Below are 26,915 nucleotides of genomic sequence, written 5' to 3'. Positions count from 1 at the left end.
TGGTTCTATCTATAGCAATAGGTTCTTTACAAGCATTCCATGATTCAGCAAAATTAGGATCCTCGGGGTACAAATTCTTGAGTTCATCAAACCCAACTACTTCAACCTGCATTACTGTAAGAAACAACTGTCTCCTACTTAGTGCATCTGCAACCCTGTTAGATTTTCCACTTCTATGCTTCAACACAAATGTATAACTCTGCAAGAACTCTACCCACTTCATATGCCTTTGATTCAATTTACCTTAGCTATTTAGGTACCGTAATGCCTGATGATCAGTATACAAAACAAATTCCCTTGGCAATAAATAATGCCTCCATTTTCTTTAAGGCTTGAACTATTGCATAGAACTCTTGATGATAAACAGAATACTTCTTCTTTGCATCATTCAATTTTTCACTAAAATATGCAATATGCTTACCTTCTTGGCTTAATACAGCCCCAATAGCACTGCCACTAGCATCACAATCTACCTAGAACACTTTTCTAAAATCTGGAAGTGCCAACATAGGCTGTTCTGTCTCCTTCTTCTTTAGCAATTCAAAACTTCTCGCAGCTACTGCAGTCCATTTGAAGTCTTTTCTATCCCCTCTTATTTTATCAGTTAGGGGTGCACATATGCCACTAAAATTCTTAATAAACTTCCTGTAAAAACTAACCAGACCATGAAATGATCTAACCTCAGTAGCAAACCTTGGAGTAGGCCATTCCAAGATGGATTTTACCTTCTCTGGATCCATTTTGAGACCTTCAGGTGATATAACAAACCCCAAATAGACTAACTCCCTTTTTGCAAAGATACACTTCTTCAGATTAATTAATAGTTTCTCTTCCCTTAGCCTTTCAAGGACACTACGAACATGCAATAAATGTTCTTCCAAAGTCTTGCTGAAAATTAAAATATCATCCAAATAAACAATAACAAATTTTCCCAAGAACTTCTTAAGTACCTCATTCATGAGCCGCATGAAGGTGCTTGGGGTGTTCGTCAATCCAAAGGGCATGACTAACCACTCATAAAGACCCTCCTTTGTCTTGACGGTTGTTTTCCACTCATCTCCTTCTCGAATCTGTATTTGGTGATAACCACTCTTTAGATCTGTCTTTGTGAAGTACTGAGCTCCACTCAAGAAGTCCATAAGATCATCCATCCTTGGCAAAGGAAACTGGTACTTGATGGTTATCCTATTTATAGCTTGAGAATCTATACACATCCTCCACTCTCCATCCTTCTTTGGTGCGAGTACTGCAGGTACTGCACATGGACTCAGGCTCTCTCGAATCAAGCCCTTCCTCAATAGCTCCCGAACCTATCTATTTAGCTCTTCTATTTTAGTAGGAGTCATCCTATGAGCAGCCTTGTTAGGAAAACTAGCTCCTGGAATCAGATCTATCTGATGATTGATTTGCCTTACTGGTGGCAATCCATCTAGAACATTATCAGAGATAATATCTCCAAACTCCCCTAGTAAATCTGAAACTTCAAGTGGTATTTCACTACTACCTTCTTTATCTTTCCTAGGAATCAAAGAAAAGCATATATGCTGATGTTTCAAGCCATCTAAAAACTTCTTTTCATCAACAAGACAAATCCTAGCACTGCTACATACCTTTTCACCTTCCTTTTTCATGGGCTTCAATTTGTGGCAAACTCCATCATTTTTCAGAGAGTATGTGTTTGCATGTCCATCATGTATTGCATGTCTATCAAACTGCCATGGTCTACCCAACAATAGATGGAAAACATCAATTGAAATAACATCACAGAGAACTTCATCATGGTAACTCCCAATTTTGAATTTCACTAAACATTGTTCACTTACCAGGACCTTATGATCATCTTTTACCCAACTAATTCGATAGGGTTGGGGATGTTTCTCCCTCTTGAGCTTCAGCTCAGAGACCATCTCTTCTAATACCAAGTTATCAGTGCTACCACCATCAATGATCACGTCACAACATTTATCCTCACACTTACATCTAGTACGGAACAAAATCCTCCGTTGTCCTGGTTCAATCTCACCACTTAGTAGGACTCTTTCATTTACCAAGGTCTCTCCTCTTTTTGCATCCTCTAAATGTGATGATTGTGCATCCTCATCCACATGAAAAACCCTAGCTTGGCCCTCAACTCTCCTATATGTCCTTCCTTTTCATTGAGGGCATTCAAAGGCAGGATGACCTTCTTCATTGCAATGGAAATAGGTACCATGGAAGCCTCCTCTTCCTTGTACATGTACTCTACCTCTTCCTCTCTGATTTCCAAAGTCTTGATCATGGGAGCAGTTGAAACCCTCATTCCTCTAGTTCCTGCTAGTACCCACATCTTCATTTTTCTTTTGGGTTTCATTGCGGCCTCCAGATGATCTACCGCTTCCCCTTCCTCCTTGACCACACCCTCTTTGTCTTCCTTCAAACCTTTTTTTCAGCTTCTCTTCAACTCATAGGGAAAATTGGTATGCCTCTTCAACACTGGTCATTCTTACCAGACTTAATTCCTCCTGGATGCTAGGTCGCAACCCACTGATATAATGAGCAACCTTCTCCTTATTTGCTTCTGCATGCCCCGCTCTAATCAAGAGTCAGTAAAATTTGCCTGTATATGCTTGGACTAATCTTCCTGCTTGCTTTAACCCATGCATCTTCTTAAACAAATCAAGCTCATAGTCTACAGGAATGAACTGCTTCTTCAATTTGTCCACCATGCGATCCCATCTTGTGATCTTTTCCTTTCCTTTTCTATTTCTTTCCAATTGAACCTCTTGCCACTAGATTTTGGCATGGCCTTTTAGTTTGGCCTTTGCAAACATAACCCTATCTAGGTCCCTAATATCCTCATACTCAAAGTATTCTTCCAGTTCATTGATCTGATTGATCAACTCATCTGGTTTTAGATTTCCTGAAAATACGCCCACTTCAATTGTAGGTCTTTTTCCAAACTTAGTAATGGCCCTAAAAAGCATTTCCTCTGCATGATTCATAACTTCCCCATCAAATTCCCCTTCTGGTCCCATTTCTTCTTCTTCATTGTCATCTTCACTTTCATCTCCTGTGGCCACAATTGCTCCTCTACGGAGCTCCTCCTACAATGCTTGTACCTGCCTTTGGAGGGCTCTAACCTCCTTAGGATTAATAGCTCTAGCCCTTCCACCACGCTCTCTTCATGGAGGCATCTTCTAACTCGAACCCACAACCACATAGTCCTGGTGCAAACTGCCTCATAGTCGGTGCTCTATCTACACACTCAGGAAAACTGGTTCTGATACCACTTGATGGGGACACAACCCAAGAACAGAATGGACACAACAGAAAAAGGGAAATTGTATTAACTAAAAAATAAGCTAGTACATTCAATACAGGGAAAATAAACTTCAAAACATGCCCTAAGGGCTTACAATAGCATAAATGTGGAGATAATTTCTCCTTTTAGTACTTCCTCTCAAACTCCACTTCGAACTGCCTTTTACAATGCCAGGAATCTCCTTAAATAGACCTCAGAGGGTTAAGGACTAGGAATACATTCTAGAAAGTGCTAGTAGGCATCCACTGACCAAATAGAAGGTTCCAGAAGCTGTGTTAGAAGTCGGCGCAAATCTAGAAGAATCTAGAAACAGTAACCAAACTTTTGGGAGGCATAACTTTTGAACCGTAGCTCCGATTGATGAACTGTTTACATTTTTGGAAAGCTCTCAAAGCACTCTATAGCCCTATGGATGAGATTTTCTCATCCCCATTTTTTGGCCCTTTTTGAGGTCATTTAATGCCCCTAACCTGACTTTGAAGCATTCTTAGGAGGTCTCCAAAACCCAAAAAACTGCAATAACTTTCAAACCATGGGGCCTTTTGACCTGATTCTTTTTTTGGAATGCTCTAAATCACAATTGCATTCATCCGGCCAATTCACACCTTCTAGTTTACTGAAATGATGACCCAATTACATACTCCTATTTTTTCAAGATTTTCTAGCACACTGATAGTGAAACTGTGAGAGTTGGAACCTTTATTTGACCTAAATGGGTGTCCAAAAATGAAAACACATGAAACAGAAACTAAGTCTAAGTACATTTTTTTTGGGTGACATAGGATTGCCCTTATACCTTTGGATGCTCCTGCATCAAATCTCCCTCAAAACAATTAATGAATTCTAAAACCCTAGAATAGACTCTCCTTTTTAATTTTTTAATCTCTTGTTCTTGGAGAGAAATTCATTTCTTATTACATCTTCAGGGAAATATGGTTGATGTTTTTGATAACTAGTCATAGCCCTTTTCTTGAATATTTCAAAAAATCCTTCACTAACATTGAAATGAGAATGGGAGACATTCTTTTTTTATGGTTCTAAAACTTTATATAGAAACAACCAACCCCTCTTTGTAATTATGAATTGATGATAAACTATACAAGATGGAAAAATAGAGCCCTTAGACCTACCAGTCAATTTTGCTTCCTCCAAACCACCTATTTTCCATAACATCTAAGCTATTCCTACCTTAAGAGGTACTTGGTAGGGAAGCACATGTGGAGTTCCTTGGAATCCATATACTCTTAAAACTATTGACACTAGATATGGTATGATGTCTTCCCAATTATGAGAAATTCTCAAGTTAGTAGGGTTATCCATAGTCCTGATGAAATCTAGCAATGCCTTAGATATCTTGGGTTATCTCTTAATAATAGGTTCCTTAGTCTAGATGCAAAATATCTATCAAACCTTACAAGACTAGCATCCTTTGCATCCCAAGCCATATTTGCACTCCAGAATTGAATTGGTAGAGACTCTCCATCATATTCTCTTGTTAACATCATTTCCTTTTCAAAGAAAGAAACTCCTCTATACAAAAACATATGCATCAAAAAAGAATAAAAACAAAAGGTTTTCTCAATTTTGGCCTTTTCAATTCCAATTAGACCTATGTGAATTTCTTCCACTAAATAGGATGCAAAATAAAAAATAATATCCACATCAAAGGAAGAGATCTATACCATCATATACATAAACTTTATTGGAACATACTCTTGCTCATATTGACTAAAGACTTTGCACAAAGTCATATGGACATCTATAGCCCTATAATTGCAAAACAATTTCTTGAAATGCTCTTTAGTTGATGTTGTAACAAAAGTTAAATTCCAACTAAGGCCAAGTGTCCTCTTAATGCCCCTTGCCTAATTTGATCCTTATGAGACAAGTACTCCTTCTCCAATCCTTGAAAGTCAATGACCTCATGATAATCTATGGTCAGGTCCATTCCAAAAACTTCTTGTATTTCTTCTGCAATGATTTTCATCAAACATTCCCCATCTTTTCTTGTTACCATCCTAGTTACTAGATCATAATTTTGGGCTACAATAGTGAGAAGCTCTAAATCCATAAAGACTCCAGGAACTACTAACTTACCTAAGTCAAAATTCTAGATATTTTTGTCAGGAGGAAACAATTTCCTTTCTGAAAACTAATTCTTAAATAGTTGTAACCCTATTTTAGAAGTTATGGCATCCCATTCCCAATTCCTTTTGTCAAAAAGGCCATCTACAATTTAGAGTCTAGGGTTTGCAGGAACTAATTTTTTATTTGGGTGGATTCATTAGTAGACTCACTTAATTTTTGTAGAAAATCATCATGAATATTTTGACCAACATATTCAACTTTCCCAGAGAAACCCTTTTTTGGAGGCATACTTGAAACAAAAATGAGGAGATACCAAAATTATGTGTAGAAAAAGATACTTATTTGGTCCTTTTATTTCTTCTCTAAATGCTGCAATGAATCACCAATAGAAAATTTCACAACTTAACCAAGCTAAAACTAGATTCTTCAACAGGTTCAGGCTCTAGGAAATCAAAAAACATATTCATACGATAAAATTCTTGGCTATCCACACTACATTTTTTTTTATTAGTTCACACAAGGAGCTTTAATTCCCATAAATGGGTTGTAGAGGAAAAATAGAGTGGCATTCCCCTTTGAGTTTGAAAATAGGCTGTTGATTTACAAAAAATTAACAATCAAGAAATGAAAAACATTCTGATTCAACTTCAAACTTCTTAGTTTGTGATCAATCCAATCAAATTTTACATGTTATCCCTTTTCTCCTTAGTGGTAACTTGGAAATTATTCATTTATGTAGTCAAACATATGTTGGGTGCTTGCTATGTTGCCAAGGATAAAAATTAAAAAACTTCCTTTGGCAACATGATGACAACCCTCAATTTAATGTGCATTAGACGATCAAGGTGACGCTACGAAACTCCTCTGAAGGTGGCACATTATCTGATGTGTCAACCTCTCACTATGTCACCAAGGATAAAATATTTGTAACTTCCTTTGACAACAAAGAGACCATCGTCGATCTTGAAAAGATCTGATAGTTCAGACCAATATCTTATTTCTATAAAAGTATATAGCTCTTGGCAAATGAAAATCTGACATCTGGCACCCATCTGATGATTTGGATCATGTGGCAATTTTTGCAAAGGCTAGTCCTACCACTTTCTATATGTTAAACTCTCGCTATGTCTCTTTGGGTAAAGGTCATTCAATTCTAGAAAATGACATAGTGATAGCCCTAGATCAATCTAAGATCAATGGTGGAAAAGGTACATTGAAAGATTGTCCCTTTTTGACAAAGAATGAATGAGCATGGACACTTGTTACATCATTCTAACATCATTCTAACACACCCACTAGCCACAAGGGAAAAAGGACCCATATGGCCACGTGTTGAGTTCTCGCTATGTTGCAATGAATAAAGAATGATCAACTTTTTATGGCAAAAAAGTGAGGCTTGTTGATTTAAAAACTAATCAAAAATGTATGATGTCTTATTGAATATTTTTGCTTCTAATTGAGTCCCCTGACAAATGTCTCCTTGTCACTATGTTGCCATTGGTAAAGACCTTGTAATTTCTTTCAGTGACAAAGTTTCAACCCTTGATTTCAAGGAAGATCAAGGGTCACTATGATTCAACTGATTTTTAATCATAAGATGTAATTTGCATGAATATTAAAATAAAATCTTGGGTTAAAGTTATTACAAAGACTTAGGGTGACGTCAGGTAGTGCAAATAAATTTGAAAGGTACCTGAGAAAATAAAGAGGGGCATTCAAATGGTTTTTTCCTACACACACTTTTTTTTCAAAAAAAGGGCATACTATGTGAACATGATTCAAAGGTTTTTTGGGGAAAAACTTAATATTGAAAAAATAACAAAACCAAAATTAGGGATTTTTGGGGGTCAACAAATTAAAAGCACAAGATCCTAATTTTCACAAAGGGAATTGAAACATTCACTTGAAGATGCATCATGAAATTTTTTAAGTGAAAACTAGATCAACAAGATTGATGAGCTAGTTTCATCGATTAAAAGGAGATAATCTAGTGGTAAGAAACTACCCTTTATTTTTTGGTGTTGTAAGGAAGTTGGTCATTTTTCTTTCAGATGTGCAAACAAAGAACTAAAAGTAGAAGCTATAAAGCCTTACAATTAAAAAATTATAAGGGATTATTTGTATGCAACTGATGATGAAACTAAATTTAAGGAGATAAAATTCTTAGATAATGATGAAGAAGATGAGATATAATTTGTGGCTATTAAGAAAGATAGTCTTGTTAAGGAAGAAAAAGAACTTGTATTACATGTGAAAAAAATAAATTTGATTGGATAATAGATAGTAGGTGCTCACATCACATCACATCACATCATGTCACATCACATCACATCACATTATCACATCACATCGCATCATATCACATCACATCACATCACATATATATACACTAGTACATTTGAGGTCATTTTTTGACCATTATTGGTCGAAATTTTGACCCAATTTTTGACCAAATCTCAACCAAGTTTGACCAAACCATTGGTCAATAATTTTTTGGTCAAAATTTTGACCAACCTACTTGTTCGTCAAAATTTTGACCAATACATTGGTCAAAACCTTTGAAATATGTTGGCACAAGTTGTGCCAATCATTGGTCGACAGTTCGACCAATGCTTAGTCAAAAACTGCCAAGTATTGGTCAAAATTTTGACCAATGCTTGGTCGAAAACTGCCAAGTATTGGTCAAAATTTTGACCAATGATTGGTCAAAAATAGCCAAGCATTGGTTGAAATGTTGACCAATGCTTGGTAGAAAATTTCCAAGCATTGGTCAAATTTTTGACCAATGATTGGTCAAAAACAGCCAAGCATTGGTCAAAATTTTGAAAATGCTTGGTCAAAATTTTTTTTAAGCCTACACTTGTTGAGGTCCACTTAAAAAATGGCCCTTCTTGTGAAATTATTATTGAAAACCTTTCTAATGAGATAATGTGTTATGAGCTCTTCATTAGTGGGATGGAACATGAATCCAGGAGGTAGTTGTGCATCACCCATATCATGACTGTAACTAAAGTTAAGAGCCTCTATTATTGAATTCTCTTCCCTATTACCCATATTCATTTTCATAATCTCTAGTAAGGCCAAAAATGGTACATCAAAATGAGTGAGAGGTTGAGTAATTTGAGGCTGATAAGGGTAAGAAGAGGAAGAGGGCACCCCCTAGGGAAAAGAGACAAGTAGTTAAGGCACAAAAAGCACCATCTCAATAGGAGAAAGTTGTACCTCAAGTTGAGCATCAACTAGAGCCAATAGAAATGATATAGCCTAAACAATAGGAGGAGGAACAAACTGACAAATAGAGGGTTCCACTGCCTAGAACCACTAGTACATTTGAGGTCATTTTTCAACCATTATTGGTCAAAATTTTGACCCAATTATTGAATTCTCTTTCCTATTACCCATATAGAATTCAATAATAGAGGCTCATAACTTTAGTTATAGTCATGATATGAGTGATGCACAACTGCCTCCTGGATTCACATTCCACCCCACTGATGAAGAGCTCATAACACATTATCTCATTAGAAAGGTTTTAGACAACAATTTCACAAGAAGGGCCCTTGCTAAAGTGGACCTCAACAAGTGTGAGCCTCAGGGAGGATTCAATTGCCTCCTTTATTATTCACTATGCATATAATTCCACACGCCCATTTGATCTCGAATGATGATATGTACTGAATGATGAGTGTCTATGTTGAATGCTCCAAAACCATCCATTTCATGCCTTCAACTGTACACAATGTCTTTCTAGTTTCTTTCTACTCACATGCCCATTTCATTTCATATGATCATCTAAAAATTGTGTCACTCTAAGCTCTCAACTTTTTCCTCTTGATTGATCATCTCATAATTGCTGAATAAGAGCTTTGGGATAAGCTATAGACACCCATCAAAGCATAAAGGATTTTTTTAGACAGTGTAGATGAAGTAGTAGCATTTTCCTTGGGATACATGCTTGCAAAATGGAAGCATAGATAAGTCATGTGAACTTTTTGATAGGATGCCTGAACATAATGTGGTCATCAAAAGCCATGGTTGTTGGATATGCACAAAATAGATATATTGAGAGAATATATTTGTTTAAGTTGCAACTACCCTAGTAGACATGCATGCAAAATGTGGAATCATAGGTAAGGTGTTTGAACTATTTTATTGATTGCCTCCATGAAATATCGTCTAATGGCAAGCCAATATTGCAGGATATGCATATTGATTTGTTGAATATATCCAGATGATGTAGTGACATTCTTGTTACTGCAACCAATGCCACATATGTATAAAACTAGGATTCCAACTCTTATTGAGGTTGTAAATTATGTTGAACATAGTCTCAAGCCATAATAGTTTTCCATCTACCAAAATTAGAAAGAGAATCATAAAAACTTGTGTGAGCTCTTTGTATTTTATTTGATATGATATTCAAGAAAAGGATGAGAAACAAAACTCTAAATAAGCAGGCAAGCTCTCCATGTGCTCTACACCCCATAGGTAAATCTACTCTAATAAAAGAGGCAATCAAAAACCAGTTCACTTTGCATTTGTAACCTTGGGCAAGCTCTTAGCAACATGCTCGCATTGAACCTTTGACGTAAAGGAGAAATAGACAAGCTCATAACCCTCAGGAAGGCTTTCTTAGATAAGAAGTTTCTGAGCAGACACAAATCCTCAATAATAATGCTGCTATGATTTTCTTGTTTAAATCCAAACAAAGTTGTATTATCTCGGGCAGAGAAGACTACTATTGTTTGTGGTTAAGGATCCTTTAGATCAGTAGAATCACATGTAAACTAGATGTGACATTGTAGTAAGAAAACTGTAATAAGAGCTAAGAGCTTGCCTAGTAATTAGAACTCGAGACTAGTGTGGGGCCCATTTGCCGTTGCACCAAAAGCCATGACTATTAGTGAACATGGAACACCACATAATTAACCACCTATGGGCAGGGGAGCGCGTCGCATCACCCAAAAATCTCCCCCTCGACGCGCATACCAGGTGCTTATGCGGGTCGGGAAGGCACCAGGGAGATTTGAACCCATGACCAAGCCAAAACCAGGCTCTGATACCAATTGTGGGGCCCATTTTTCGTTGCACCAAAAGCCATGACTATTAGTGAACATGGAACACCACATAATTAACCACCTGTGGGCAGGGGAGCGCGTCGCCTCACCCAACAACTAGACACTGCATGAAGCATTTGTAGGCATTTGAGTCTGAAGTGTCACTAGCACAAAATCCAATTGAAAAAGGAAACTTGGCAAATAAAACTAAATAAAATAGTCCTTTTGAGTAAATATCAACATTGTATGAACAATACCATTACAGTGCACTATAATTGGTACAAATATATTTTTGGCTAAGTCCCATGACATAATGCTAGTTCCGAGGTATGTCAATATGCTTACTTATCCAGGTATATCATTTTCTTACAGATAAAGGACAATCTACTAAGAAAAGAAAAGACCACTTTTTACAAATTCACACAGGTATAAACCCATTCAACTCTGAAGGTAATGCTCTTACTTCTGTTTCACCCCCAGTAAATTTGTTGTAAGTTCCCAAGTGATGATAGTTGTAGCATTAGTAGGGAAAGATCTCACCAATGTAGGCCCCAAGCCAGCATATAATCCTCTAAAATCGAGTTCTCTATAAATCTGCCAAACATAGAATTGGGAAATGGTTTCATGTTCATTAATATGAGTACTTATTGCTTTTAAATTCATCTATTGGTTATCTAAGACTACTTAGTAGAATAGATCCTAGACAAACAGATAGAAGCTAAGTCCCGTGGTATTTGAATATTTAAATTTTAATCTTTTAATTAGAACATTCTATATACCCACTATAAAATAAGCATGCAAAAAATTGGTGTTAGTATCGTGAATGATAATTTTTTTATCTAGAACACAAGAAAACATGCAAATAAATGAATTAACCCAATTCAATAATCCAACCATTAATCCTAATAGATATCCTAATTGTTGTCATAAGAATCCAACAACTTTGTAAAAGCCTAGTCAAAATCTTTATTAAAAATTAATTTAAAAACATTTTTTCTAGAGTAGAGTCCATGTAAAAATGAAATTTTATGTCCTACCATCCTGATTGTGTGTATAGGATTTTTGCTTGCATTAATATTTGGACTGTTTGAATATGGGTTTTTGCAACATCGAGGGGCAAAACAGCTAACCAAAACTGCAAAGCAAATTACAAGTTTTGTTGCACACATTTGATCTGCAAAAACTAAGTTTAAATACTTAAATTGAAATTCCAAAATTAAGGTTACATACCTCAATTCCTGCAAGCCCACCAGAGACAACTCCAACTCCTGCTTCTATAAAAACTTTAGAAGAATAGTTGACAAATTGAGAAGACTGGGAATTCATTTGGGGATTCACTTTATCATGCATACTAATAAGTGAAAGCATATGATATCAATTCAATTCATAAGTACTGAAGAAAACTGTGTTTCCAATAGACTCCCTAAAAAATGTAGTTAGGCCACCATGAAACAAACCTTGTACCTGGAAAATTATGCACCAATGACACAATCAAATAATATCCTGTATAATGAAGGATACCATTGGAAGCATTTATATTGCATGTCTACAACTACATACCAAATAGTAACAAAAATTTAACACCTTACCCTTTCATTTCTAAGAGTTTGCAGTGCACAGTCCAGAGGCCCATCATATATCTACTGATGCTTTTTTAGTTGCCTATTGTCATTCTCCTAAACTTGCAACCTACATTGCAAAACAACAAATAGTCAATGGTATGGAGTCTAGAATTCAATTTATATACATACAATAGAGACAAAGTCTAGTTCTTGTTACCTTTATCAACTTTGTTGGGCACAATACAAAACTTATTAATGCTCCACCAAAAGCTGTAGAAGGAACAACAATCTGAAGTTTGGGCTTGCCACTACCAGGATCTCCTCCCTTTCCAAAGAACCACCATGCCAAATATGATCGCATCAGGACTGCAGACATAAACTACACACTACAAAGAGGAAAAAGTACATCAAACAATCACCAATGTGCCTATGAAGATAAATCAATATGCCTACTTATCCAGGTATATCATTTTCTTATGGATAAAGGACAATCTATTGAAAAAGGAAAAGACCACTTTTTACAAATTCACACAGGTATAAACCCATTCATTGTGGAAAAGTAGAAAGCAAATCTAAAGTACTAGTGATGCAAACAAAAGTATCTAGCATCCAATCAGGCAATTCACCTTGAACATCCATCCAAGTTTCTCAACGCACTCCATGACAAGTTGTTGGTATGCTAAAACTTTTCTACTCTTCATAATTCTTACAATTTATGCATCAATTGCATAACGTCTATCTTTATCCACATCCTCAATCACCTTTTTTTTCCTCATCCACTAGTTAAGCATTGGCCCTACATCAGAGATTTTGGTGTTTGATCACGAGATTGAGAAGCATGAAGACAAGAACAATGAGACTGCAAGGTTCTCAAGGTTAAGCACTCGCCACTTGCTAAATAAAGGAAGCACCTTGCGGTCTAGCAACCCATGTGAAGTACCCAATTAAAAGGAACCTACTAGAGAGTTGGTCAACACATTCTTTTTCATTGTTGAGATATTTTAGAAACCCAGAACCCCAAATAGCAAAAGCAAACAAACAAATTCAAGACTATTTAAGCTTTACCCAATAATAATATCCCAGGAGTCCAAGAACAACATTTGACTACAAGGGTGGTGACAAGAAGTGTGGGGCAACATCCCTTTAGACCATATAAATTCTTCTACAGTTCATGTTTTGAATGCCATAAAAACCTAGAATTAACATTAGAATCCATGGTTTGAATAATATAAACTCTTAGAATCAATACAAAATCCATGGTTTGATTGCTATGAAAACTTAGGATCAGTACTAAATTTCATGCTTTGAATGCAATAAAGACTCAGAGTAGTTATATAATATTTTGTAACTCAATAGATTAAATGCATTGCAGTACTTACCAATTGTGATGTTGCAAGATGTGCATGAACCTACAATGTTCATCATACCAATGACAATCATCTCTTTATTGCCATCAATATTGTAGTTCTTGAACAGTGCAAAATTTTTGCCATCTGCTATTCCTTCCTGCATGGGACTCATTTAAATCAGCCAGAGGTAATCAATTACCAGCCAATGAACATAATTCAAGGGATTAACTCTTACAGTGAGTGTGATGATGCCAATTATCAGTCCTGCCTTCACAAGGGTCTTTAAATATTTGGCCTCGAAAACAAAGAATTCAGTGGTCAATGGGTTCAAACTACTTTTTAAGTGACCAACCTATTTGAAGCCACCCAAAAAAACATTAGCAAAAGAAACATACATTTTAGGACTAGAAAATCATGTTTAGAACAACAATTAGACATAATATCAAACAAATTGTTCCATACCCATCGTGTTTCAAACTCACTAAATAACTAGTATATTTTGGGTAGTGATACCGAACATGTACAGATCATAATAATAAGTGATTTGATAAGTGATTCATTCTACCATACTTAGACATGAGTGAATTGAACACATTGTGCAGAAATGAATACAAGACAATATAGAATAGTTGGTGATAGAAACTCATACAATCTCAACCCCATGTTTATCAGCATGTGTAGTGAACACCAGCATGCTACTAAGAATTATAGATGTCAGAGGAGGAGTTGCTGATATCCAGAAGAGCTTAGGATTTTTCTTACTCCGTTAGATCAGCCCACAAGAATGAAAAAATAGATCAACACCATATCAGACATCAGTCATTCCATGTTGTTTCTTCTTGTCGTTATGAAGGCTAGGTATTATATGGATAGAAAAATGAAAGAGAATCACAAAGTTATGTTATAATACTGAGAATTTGATGAGTGATGAGTAGAAAAGAGAGAAAGCATATTCCGAGCACTATGGTCTCCCACCTCCACCGCACATCGATACAATTACAAGAAGACAATAACAATAAGTTGGCAATATACTTTATTCAAGAATGAATTCTTTACTCTAGATGTATTCAAATCATGAAGTTGCTGATTCATTGCATATAAACATACCTTGTGAGTTTGTCCCCATACTGATCTCATGGCAGATGCTATGTCTATCTCTACAGTAAAATGTTGAAGACCAAGAATTCCTTTTAGCTGTTGGAGAGAAACAACAGTGGCTGCTCTAGCCATGAAACCCACGATAGTTGCATGTGATAGAAAGTCTATAATGAATCCCAACCTATAGTAGAATCATAAATGATGTGACACATACTATTAGTGACAAAAATCTAGCTGTTTGGCTCCACTGAAAAATATTCTAGTGTTGTCCATGAACTTTAAATAGTTATATAAATCAGTATGACTTTCTCATGCCATCCCAAATAAGAAAAATTACATAACTAAAAATAGAAATATGGGACATGTTAAAACCATTGAATTACATGAGTTTTTAGTGCAAGCCTCCCACTCAATTATGTACAGTCACATGTATCTTCTCTATAAAAGAAGAATCCTATGAAGGATAGACACTGAGAGGCTTGCATAGTGACATTATTGCATTATTAGACATGTAAATCATCAACCTGAAAATGCCCATGCTTGCTTGAAAAATCCCAGCAAAGAATGTTGCAGTTAGGGCCAAGTGCAAAGCCAGTTGAGAATTTTGTGTTGGGGAGACCTCCTTGGAAATCAATGATCCTATAAGAAGTGACACAATCACCAATGGTCTGTAAGATGGTTTATAGCCTCTTCCAAATCACCTAAGAAACTTTGAGATTAGAACAAATGCAAAAGGCAATCTATGTGATACCCTTCCAAAAATAATATATAACAACCACTCTACGGATTCTATTAGCAAAGTGTTATACCATTTGACATTGCCTCCATTACTTTTCCCTTGGCTGCTTGGGGAGAATCTCATTGCTCTTCAATTACTTCAACAGAGGGATTTTCCATCTATCAGTAACTACATATGTTAATTAAGGAGTTGATGTTAACACCATCAATCATGTAGAAGCTCCAAAAGCAATACTAACTAAGATTCAGAATGTACTATGACATACATATTTTAGTTTTCAATAGAAAATATTATCAATCAAAGGCTTACTTTTTGTGGGGGGTCATTTTCTGGTTCAACAACTCCTTCATTGTCAAGTTCAATGTCTGATTCAACAATCTCATCATCATTGAAATTTTCTTCTGGCACTTTTGGTGTAGCGCTTGAAGTACCAAATTGTTCATCCAGATGTATATCAACATCACTTTGATCCTTGAAAGAACTTTTTTGGAGCACATTTTACAGAAATTCAGTTAAAAAAACTACAAACATTTTGGATTCTCACGAACATTATAATTCAAATCAATATAAAACTCCATAGAAACTGATAAATTTGATTCAACACATGCTTGCTTTGTTACAATTCCTACCTAAAACTCCTTAGAATAAAACTAGTGAGTTCTCAGGTGAGAATAAAGTTAAATATGGGAACCAATTTTTATTTAGAAAACCAACTAATACAACGCAAAATGTACACAAAAGAAAACTTCAAAAGCACAAATACCAACAAAGATGTTTGGGACTCAACTTTGGAGTACAAACGTATGATATTAAGATATTTAATAAACTATAATTCTAATATAAACTTGCCTGCTAAATCATAATATGCTTGTTTGCCTCGAAAACACACAACTGAATACTAATAGTAAGATAACAATTTGACTTCTTGTGTAAAATATCTCCTACTTATCAAGCTTCAAATATCTTAATCTTTTTCTACTTTACTTCTTCTAGTAATGCTTGAGAATTCAATGGGACTTAAATGTTTCAATTTGAAACAAGTACAAATTTCCCAATATCTAAGTGTCCAAGTCATTTACTATAGTCTACACTAATGCAATGTCTTTGTTCCTCATACATTTTTTCTAAGAAATTAATTTAACTAACTAATTATATATCAAATTGTCTTGATATTAGTGATATTCTTTCATTCCATTACTGAGTTTCTTTCATTCCATCCATCCCATATGATGATTATTAGGAGAATTTTCCAATAGAATTTAAAGGTTTTCTTTCAATTTTCAATGTCTATCTTTCTATAAGGGACTTAGTAAATTTGGACAAGGTCCTTTCTAGGTTCAAGTATTTTCACAAAGAGGAACATGAGAAAAATTTGGTCATTGAGGGGGGGTTCCAGATACTTCTACACTGTGAAAACAGTATGAACTATTTAAGTTATTACAAGCTCAACACAGTAACCACAAGTACACTTAGCTAGTTTACTAAAGTCTTGATTCCCAATTAATGGGTTGCATTAAATGCAAGCATGCCACAATTGATCTTAATATTAGCGTTAGTAATGATTTGTTGTATTGAAATCATAGATTGGTGAAGCCAATGCCAAGAGCTATTTATTAATGAATTTTTAACTGAAATCATGTATCACTAAAGCCCATGGTAAAAGCATTCAAGTTACTAGATGAAACTTATTTCGTAAGCTCATATATTTGAGTTGCAGAGTTTTGCCACACAATCTTTCTCCATCATCATAGATCGACCATATCAGCTTCATGCAAAATTTATACAACTGTGTTACTCGATAAATAACATTTATTCCTTCGTATTTTCTTCATCTTCTGCTCCATTCACATTGACTGTGAAAGTTTACTCTTGATCACACCCAAGCTATCAATCACACATGAAATATAGTGTATATGTCTTCTCTCCAAGCTCTGAAGGTGCAGTAAACCCAAGCTTGACTTTAGTCTTCTTTTGGAGCAATACCCTCTTAATGGCCAATAGCTGATTACTTTTTAAATCCCCAATTACTAGCCACCATACTTCTTCCTTTTCTTTGGGATACCTTGGTGCATCAACTGGACCCAACTTGTGTCTACCTTCAAGATCTCTTTCTAGAGTGACCTACACTATTACATTATCTCCAACCCTCACATCATCACTGTCAACTATGTCATATGCCAAATCAATGTTTGGGAAGTGATTGCAAAAACAAGCAATGTCTAACAACTGTGAATCTATCATTTGTAACAATTCATGCCTTTCATCATCCTCCATCTCAACTAAATCAAAAATAGTTTCAATGTTTTTCCCTGGATTTTCATGGCACTTCTTAGCAAGTTCCTTGGTGAAATGTGGAAGTTGTAATAGGAAAAAATCACGGTCCCAAAGACCTTGTGTAACCATTTGGCTCAATTCCATTGCTGCAAGAGCTAGATTGAACCAACCATTACCAGAAATAACATCCAACATAGTTTGAAGAAGCTAGTTAGTAGAAATAAGCTTGCTGATCTAGTGTTAGGTTACTAGCTATGACATGCCTTGAAAAGTGAGCTTACAACAATGCATTTGCCTTTACATGTGGATCGGTATATTTTGGTTTGTCAATAGTAAACTTTTGATGATTTATCAATTTTCTTATTGTTTCTTCTTCACTTGGCCGTATGGGAAGCTATGAATACTCTGAGCAATACCCTATGACCAAAATAAAATCTATAATTAACCATTAACCCAACAAACTTCTGCACCTTGGAACAACAAAGAAACTAAAATCACCACCCAATCTTCTACAACCTCCACAAGGTTATACAAGGCTTGACTCACCTTATAAGAAGGACCTTACTGAGGTTTGTTGTTGTTGCTTTAAGTCACAGACCCAACACTTCAGTAAATCCTACAACTCTTCTTCTTCTCACTTATACAACCCAAGCATCATGCACCAACCTTGGGACAAGGTGATCAAGTAACCCCAACCTTCCTAACATCCAAGGGAACCCAAACAAATGTCAACACACCCAAAACAAATTAGGTATATGGCAGACCTGCTATTACTAGTCATAAGGTAAATTGCAGCACTTGGCTCTTATACCATAGACACAACCAAGAATGCAATTGGATCCTCCAAAACTCCCAAGCACCAAGGATAGTTTGGAACAACTCCTATATGACCAAAACAAGGTGTAACAAAGGTTGGAAACCTTGCTAACCACTTACCAAGCAAACTTCTGCAGCCAACCAAACAGGTACTTAGGTTTCTTAGCACTGTTTTCCACCAATAACTCAAAATTTTTACAAAGGACCAAGAAAACAAAAGAAAAATTCAAACACCCTTTTCAAAGTGCCAAAAGACTCCAAAGTTTCAAAACCTAACTCCACTCCAACATACCCTAACCTTAATCTTGCACATAGGCCTAATTAGCAACTTTAGGCTTGGTCTACAATGAAAAGGTTAAAAATATGGGTGCATGGATCAATTCTTCAACTTCAGTTTGTCCTCTTAGTCAAATTTAAGATGCCTTGCCTCCACACCAAGTCCCAAGTTCCTTTTATCACTCTAACTCATCAAATTGCAAAAACAAGGTCTAATACATGGGTCTTATTAGACCTAGGGCTTGCTCTTAAAAATGCTTGTTGCAATCTCTTGCCTCTAGGCTTTTGACATTTGATAATACAATACCTTAGTTTTCTCCATACCAAATTGGAGAAAATTCGAACGATAGGAATTCAAACTAGGGCCATTACTTTGGCCAAAACCCTTGTTTTGAGGGTTTCACAGGCAGCAAGGAAGAAAAATATATAACTTGCAAATGAAATCAGATCTCTCCTTGAAACCAATGCCAAAAATTCATAAAATTCAACCTCCAACTTTTCAATGCAAAATAGCCACCGTACAACCTTCAGGAGTCCATATAGTACAGAAAAAATAGTCAAAAAGGCCCAGAAATAGTAGATTTTATTAATTTAAAAGCAAGTACAATGGTTAATAAACCAATACCCTATGACCAAAATTTTGAAGGAAAAATAATGTGCAATTAGACTTCTTGACGTATAAATTGGGTCTTAAAAAAAATTAATTTCCTTTGGGGAAAGTACTTATTTGGTTTTGAATACTAATGTTGTGGAGTTCATTTCAAATCATATAGTGTCTTTTCAAGTGACATACCATGTGTTCCTTTTCTTTTGTAACAAAATTGGGTTTTTAGATCTTCATTTAGGAATGTATTTCATATGTATTTGGTGGATATTCCAACTATGATTGGAAACAAGCGCTGTCAACATTCTAATCATAATTATCTTTGCAACTAGAGAAAAGATTCCTCAATCTTCAATTTGTTTCTCTTTAGCTACTAATCTTGCTTTGTGCTTGTCAATTAAACCATTATTTTTAAACTTGATCTTAATAATTTTTATAATCAATGGCTTTCTTTCCAATGTCTATCTCTCGACTCAACACATTTTTTCATTTTTCTTTCCTTCTTGCTTCATCATAAATACTTGGTTCACAAGTGCTTATGATGTTGTTCTTGCTAAGATTATGAAGTGGACAATGACTTTCAATCTAGATAATAAATTTCTTCTCTTCCTTCTATAGATTCAATGGGACTTTGAGAGTTTGGCTCAACTTTTTTGGGTAAGTGTGATGATATGTAGTGCACTATAAATTTTATCTTCAATGAAAGGATTAGCACCTCTAATTTTCAAATGGTGATCAACCAGAACTAGCTAACAATCTAACCTTAAAAATACATTTTATGCCAAATTCCAATCACAATTAAAGACATTTAGCTATTGGAAAATGGAAAGATTACGTCTTATTTCAGATATGCAATAAAATAGGCAAGAAATGTGGAAGAATGTTAAGTTTTTATCCACCAAAAAATGAGTAAAATTGTATAAACTGAATGTATTTTTTAAAATAATATCAATTCGCTTCAAAAGAAATATTTTGCATGCAACTTGCTGAAGATGTTTCAAGTTTAGAAACTCTTTAATCGTAGGATCCACAATAGTTGGAAGCTTTGACTTGTCTGTCAGCTGTGGCTTGGCCTACAACAACCAAAAATTCATTAGTATATGCATCTCAACATTTAAAAAATACAGCAAGAAATTCAAGTTAGTTCCAGTTTGTAAATTAACTGGCATCTGTTTCTTCTTTAACATATTCAACAATCAAGTACAAAGTTTTTTAGTTTGGACTTTGCCCTGATGAGCATTCCCTTACAATCAAATTTACTTACTTTGGCATTGTAGTTTGCATCAAGGAGAGCATTTGATGATTTCAAATCATAGTAAATGATAGATGGATCGCAGTGCTCGTGCAAATGCTTCAGCGCTCTATAATATTTAGGGCATAATGACTTTAGATTCTATTGCACTGTCTTTATTTTTACAAAAGAAAAACACATAGAATCTCCTCTTGGCTCAAATCATTATCACTATTGGCTCAAACCATTTTCACTGAAACTAAATGAATAGGCATCAGAAAAGAGATAAAATAATGCCAAAACAAAGGATGGTCTATTTAGAAGTTTTAACAGCCCATAATCACTTTAGGAGGCTTATTGAAACTATTTAGAATTGAAAGTGAATAAAAATGGGATAAGGTTAGGAATTGAAAGAGAATAATAAATGAGTATAGAATCTCACTTGAAAACAAATATAACTAAAGATTTAATGTGATGAAGAAGACTGGAAAAGAAAATGCCAATGAATAGAGCAAATCAAGATGTAATGATCGTTTGGACAAAAATACAATCAACCCATTACTCTTCCCATCAGAATAAATTCTGAACAAACCCTTGTAACCGCTTCTCACTATTTTTGTTAACACCACAATGAACAAGTAAATTAATTGTGTGGAAACAAGAAAACTCTTTGATAGGAATCTGTCTCAAGACAAAAAAAACCAAAGCTATTATGTGTTTTCCACAGCTGCATGTATTTGTTATAAGTATTTGTTGTTGCATCAAAAATTTGAACTGTTAATGTCAGATAGAAATGGTAGATTTATTTTGATTCATGGCATGAATCTCAAAAGAGGCATTGACTACTAAATTGACAATCTCAACAGTAATTTATTGACAAAAGATGTAGGGATGGAGGGTTTCATGGATGAGAACGAGGGTTTAAATTTGGAGATGGCAGAGGGACATTGGGTGAACAATGGTGGAGCACTGGTAGGGGTGATGCTGCTACATAATATAATTTCTTTGTGAGTTTTCATGAAGGTGGCATTCTTATTAGAAGTGGTTAAATCTTGTTACAAATTCTGAGGGAAGTGCTTACCAAATTGTTACCAATCTAGCCTTTGACATTAATTGAAAGGACTCAAATGAGATCGAGCTTTTATACCACTTGTTACAAATGTTGTTGCCATTACACCAAAATATCAACCTATTAGTGCTCGATACAACTAGACTTATGAAATCTACAGGAAGTAGTTAAATTGGATTTTGAAAGGAACATTGATGAATTTGCCTAACAGATTTTTCTAGAGTACACATTGGAACAACAATTTCTTACATATATTCAAAAGTTATTTCAATTGAAATTTTTAGTCAGTGACTCAATGTAGTACATTTGAAGTAACATTCCATTAGAAAAGAAAAATGTTAGCCATGGACAACATGAAAAAATTTAGTAACATAGACACTTTAATACTATTGAAGCATTCATAGTCGACATGAACAACCAAGTCTGTATATTAAGATATTTGGACAAATGATATAAGAAAAGGGATCTTAGAATTATTAGTCATTAAACCAAAAAGTGAAACAAGAAAAGAGATATAAGCATTATTGAATCATCAATTCAAAAGTGAAACAAGAAAAGTGACTTTATTATTATAGAAAAGTTAAGCCATGTCATGAATCCCAAAGAAAAACATTGATAGAATAGGGCTAATGTAGACAATTAGAATTTTAATTTACATACCTAAAATTCTTCCTCTACCTGTTGTCTATCGCTATTCAACTTCTTCACAGCAACACAAAATCCATCATGGAACTAGGCTTGATATACACAACCAAAACCACCCTTTCCCAGAAGATTATAACTACTGAAATTATTTGTTGCCTCATGCAAAGCAAGGTAATCGATTGCAGATGCACATTCTCTCCTCTTTATAATTTGGAAAGAGCTCAATGATTAATCAATGGCCCAAGTGATATTCCCTTACTACGATATGAAAAGACAAGTTGGTTCAAAATTTTATTAGTAAACTACTTTTAATTCTATTTGGGACCAAAAAGGGACTACAATAAGAATGCCCAAAACTTCCTTTAATGGATGTATCTGCGGCCCTGAATCCCATAAAGAGATTATGATGATGCCTATTAGAACTTCACAAATTGTAAGCTTAACATCTATAGAAGAGGATCCCATAGAAATTTTTTCAACCATTAAGAAAAGAGAAGAAAACCCGAACCATCAATGTGTGCTTGCCTTTCATATGCTTGAACTTGAGATGGTGGATGAATTAGATATGAATTCCGCTTGTGCACCCAACTACAATATGCAAATAGCAAGATGGCTCCAATAAGGAATGGTGCAAAGATGATAGCTGCAAGGATTAGAACTCTAAGATGGTGGCTTTCATGACTTGCTGAATTTTTTTGTTCCATTTCTGTTGCTGAAACATTGTTTTGCAACAATTTGATCTACTTTGTATTATGCTATAACTTATTGACCTAAATATTACCATAAATTATTAAACTTTGATAAAGCTATTATCATATTCTGAATAAGTACTATTGTTGTTTTCAAGGGCAGTTCAAACACAAGAAGTTTGTGATCAACACATCTAACAAATGAGTTAAAACAAACTCTCTATATTGCATCCACAATAGTTTAACATTTTCAACTAGTTATCCAAAATATAACCAAGGGAAACAATCTCATGAGTAGGACAATTCTAATCAAAGATTTTAAATAGACCTAGCCTATAAACACAATTCACCTCAACAACTGAGCTAACATCAAGAGGAAAAAAGAGACATATAGCTATAGAACCTAGCTCACTCACAAGCAAGCATGTGCCCTCGTTAGCAATCCTGTCAGCATTCTTCCCCAAAGATGGAGATGAATCTTTGATCAACCATTTCTATTAGAATGATATTGTAGTATTTACCCATAATGGTCATTTAAGTCACCTAATGCATAGTTCAGAATATCATTATTGACAACTATTGCCGAGGGCAAAAAAAAGGGTAAATATATCAGGGGAACAAAATGATCAAATATCAAACATTGTAGGTAGCCACACATAAATTCCATATCACATTTGCATTGTATGTTATGGGTAGCAGTATTTGTGGATCATTTTAGACCTACGACATGCAAAGTTTCCATTTTATGTTAGTTTGAGCTTCACTTGGTTTCAAGAATACTATAATATTCTCTATTTAACAAGGCCAACCACGTGAAGGTGGAAGCTCATCTGGCCTCACCCCCCTCCTGCTAACATCAATCTAAAGTACCCATTATCATCTAATTACATACTTCATTCATTCATTCATCCATTTATGAACTATAACATTCAATCAATACAATCACATAACATTCATTAATATGATATAAAATTCATTAATACACAATACTAATAAAAAATTCATTAACACATAACAATATTCATTAACATAAAATAAAAATCTGTATTAATACTCATCATTCATACATAATTACTTAAAACAAAGTTCTTTCATTATCTAACAAGGTTTATCAAAGAAGATTTTTAAAACATCATTTGTTTTTTTTGTTTTTTTGAGATCTCTTAAGAAAAGTGCTCATAGGAGCATCCATATTTGCTTCATTCTCCTCCTCTTCTGGTACGTGTAATGTCAAATTACGATGGCTCCTTCTCTTTGGAGGAGCAGGAGGTTGCTGCACTAAAGGGGGCTCTGTTGCAAGAACAAGTGAATGGGATAAATTCGCATACTCTTTTTCTTTTTCTAACTGTTACAAGTTTGTAATTAAGTACGAGTACAACATAAAATGCATTTTTCTTACCTGAAAATGCTACATCATGTACATTAACATTTTGATCTGCCACCGCATCAACATGTTGAACACTTGGAACATGGTCCACTCCTTCAGCATGATGTTCAACATGCTTTGAAATATTCAAAAAAAGGATACACGTCAAATTTGAATTGAAGATGTTAAATTGTATTCATAATTGTATAATTAATTTCCAATAGCAAATTAATACCTCCACCACTATAATGCACATCATGGCCATCGTCATGAGCAGGTTTTGTGGTAGGATATGAAGGCTGCAGTAAAATGCTATGCACATTGTTATGTAGTCAATTTACATTTAGAACTAATACCAAAATAATCTTCTCAACTATTTAATTTCATTTATTTTTCATCTGACCAATTTACCTGTGAGATATCATTTTGTGCACTGGATTCTTGGGAAAGGCTTACAAATTCTTGATGTAGGCATGCAACCACAACTTTATAGCCTTCCTTCAAGGCAATTTTTCTATCTTCATCTATGACCTCCAAATTGAAATTTGTGCCCTATGTTTTTTGCTTGATAACGTCAATTTTTCATGTATGGTTTCATTAAAGAAAATTGTTTGCAACATTATATTAAAAAAAATTAAAAAAATCATTTCTCTAGTTACAAGTAGAGACTACAGATTCATATAGCCACCAAAGCCAAGTTTGTGTTGGCCAACCTTTTCTACTCTCACTTTTGTAGCCACGGATGTGTCCTGCAATCTATGAACAATTTCAAACATCTTAGATTATATATTTATAAATATCAATAATTAGTGCATGATTACAATGTATTTAATACTATAATGACATACCTCATTTTGCCTTGTGCTGCTTCATTATCTCTATCTTCACATAGCCTTTTCTCCTTTGCATCTTCTATTATTTCATTCCACTCCATCAGTGGAATCATAGGAGGACAGTCATACTTTTGGTTATCCTTAAGAGCGCTTCTATATTGATCCCTCATAGTCTTTATATGCTTTGCTGCTCTTTTCAGAAGTAGGCCAGTTTCAAAAATGTTTTTCCAAAATTTCTCCTCAATAGATGCAATCAGCTAATTTTTTAATTCCACAGCTTGTAAATTCCACCTTTTAAAAAACAAATAGATTGTTAGATCAATAACTTTAATATATTACAATAAATAGAAGAAAAGAAAAATTATGTAGCAATGATATGAAACTACGTACCTTTTATGTATGATGGGTCCAAATAGTCTCAATGTCATATGAAAAAGATGTTCAAAGAAAGCATTATTACCTACAAAAACATAAAGGATTTATAGTCCAAAATGAGTAATGTAAAAGTAAACTAAATTTACACTTTAAATAATATCAATTTTAAAGCACCTGGAAGCTTTCGTTCTTTCAATGGAAACATAGTTTTGTTATTCAGCAATAATGTCCCTTCATATGAACCAGTACTAATCAAACGAACTACTCTAGGAAATGGATCAACTTTAGTAATACTGGTCTCTATTGGTCTATCAAATGAAACATCATAACAATTACATGACAATTTTAATACTACCCTCTGTTGGTCTACCTCCCTGCCTATGTCCATTTCTCTCTATGTGTGGGTATATATATATATATATATATATATATATATATATATATATATATATATATATATATATATATATGTATGTGCGTATGTATGCGTGGTGTGTGTATGCATGTGTTTGTGTGTATGCAGGCTTCTATAGACATCATTTAAGCACTGATATGCTACGTTTTTGTTCATCAACTTGTAGAAAGACATTACAAAATATAGCACATTGCAAAATATAGAAAAACAAGGTTTTACCAGTTCTAGTGGGCATAGACGATGATGTTTGTATGGTCCTTGTTGTCGACAATGCAGCAGACAATAGTGGACCACCAACCGAAGGAGGAGTCCACACTTCATCATGAGCTAAAGAATAGAATATTGTTAGCAAAGACATTTGCAATGGATTAAGATCAAATGGGATACTAGTGAGAAATGTCCACAAAAAAAAGGTAAGTGTTATAATGTTGATCAAAGCAAACAAAGTGTTAGTTATATGAAGGTACTGCGCAACAACCCTGACCATCTTCACCATGTGATGTTGCAACTGGCACATATGTCTATACAAGAACACATAAAATTAGAGATCATGATCCATAAGATACTATAAAATATTAATATCTATTGAACTTCTATTATTGCTTTAGTCGAATTACTGCTTACCTTCAAAGATTGGATTCTATGGTCCAATTCTATTCTTAGTGCCTCTTTCTCCTCATTTCTGTCACCCTTGATGATAATGTTAACAAGTTCATCAGTGTATATTTGCATAATTTGTTGGGTGATGAATATAGGGTTAGTACTAAGGCCAATGTCATGTAGATATGACACCCATATTTCAGATTGCATTTGATCAGCGATCATTGTATCTTTTTCCTATCATTTGTGACATCAAATATTCATATACTTTCATCAAAATAACTCCAAATCCATAAAGAAAAGAACCTAATAATATTACATTTCTTTCTATATTAACATTAAAATTTACCATAATTAATGTTTACCTCTATTGAAGGTGTCTAAGATGGTGCATCCATATCACCCTGTGAAAAAAATTAGTAAGTCTTAGAAATCAGCAATGAAATTAAAGTAATAGACTTACCAAAAAAAATATTAATAATAAAGTAGATTTTATATGTAAATCATTTGTCTTGATTTAAAAATCTA

The sequence above is a fragment of the Cupressus sempervirens genome, chromosome 9 (genome assembly GCF_028749045.1).
Source record: "Cupressus sempervirens isolate cs-2001-9-10 chromosome 9, ASM2874904v1, whole genome shotgun sequence".
NCBI classification, from domain to species: domain Eukaryota; kingdom Viridiplantae; phylum Streptophyta; class Pinopsida; order Cupressales; family Cupressaceae; genus Cupressus; species Cupressus sempervirens.
This window is presented reverse-complemented; position numbering follows the sequence as displayed.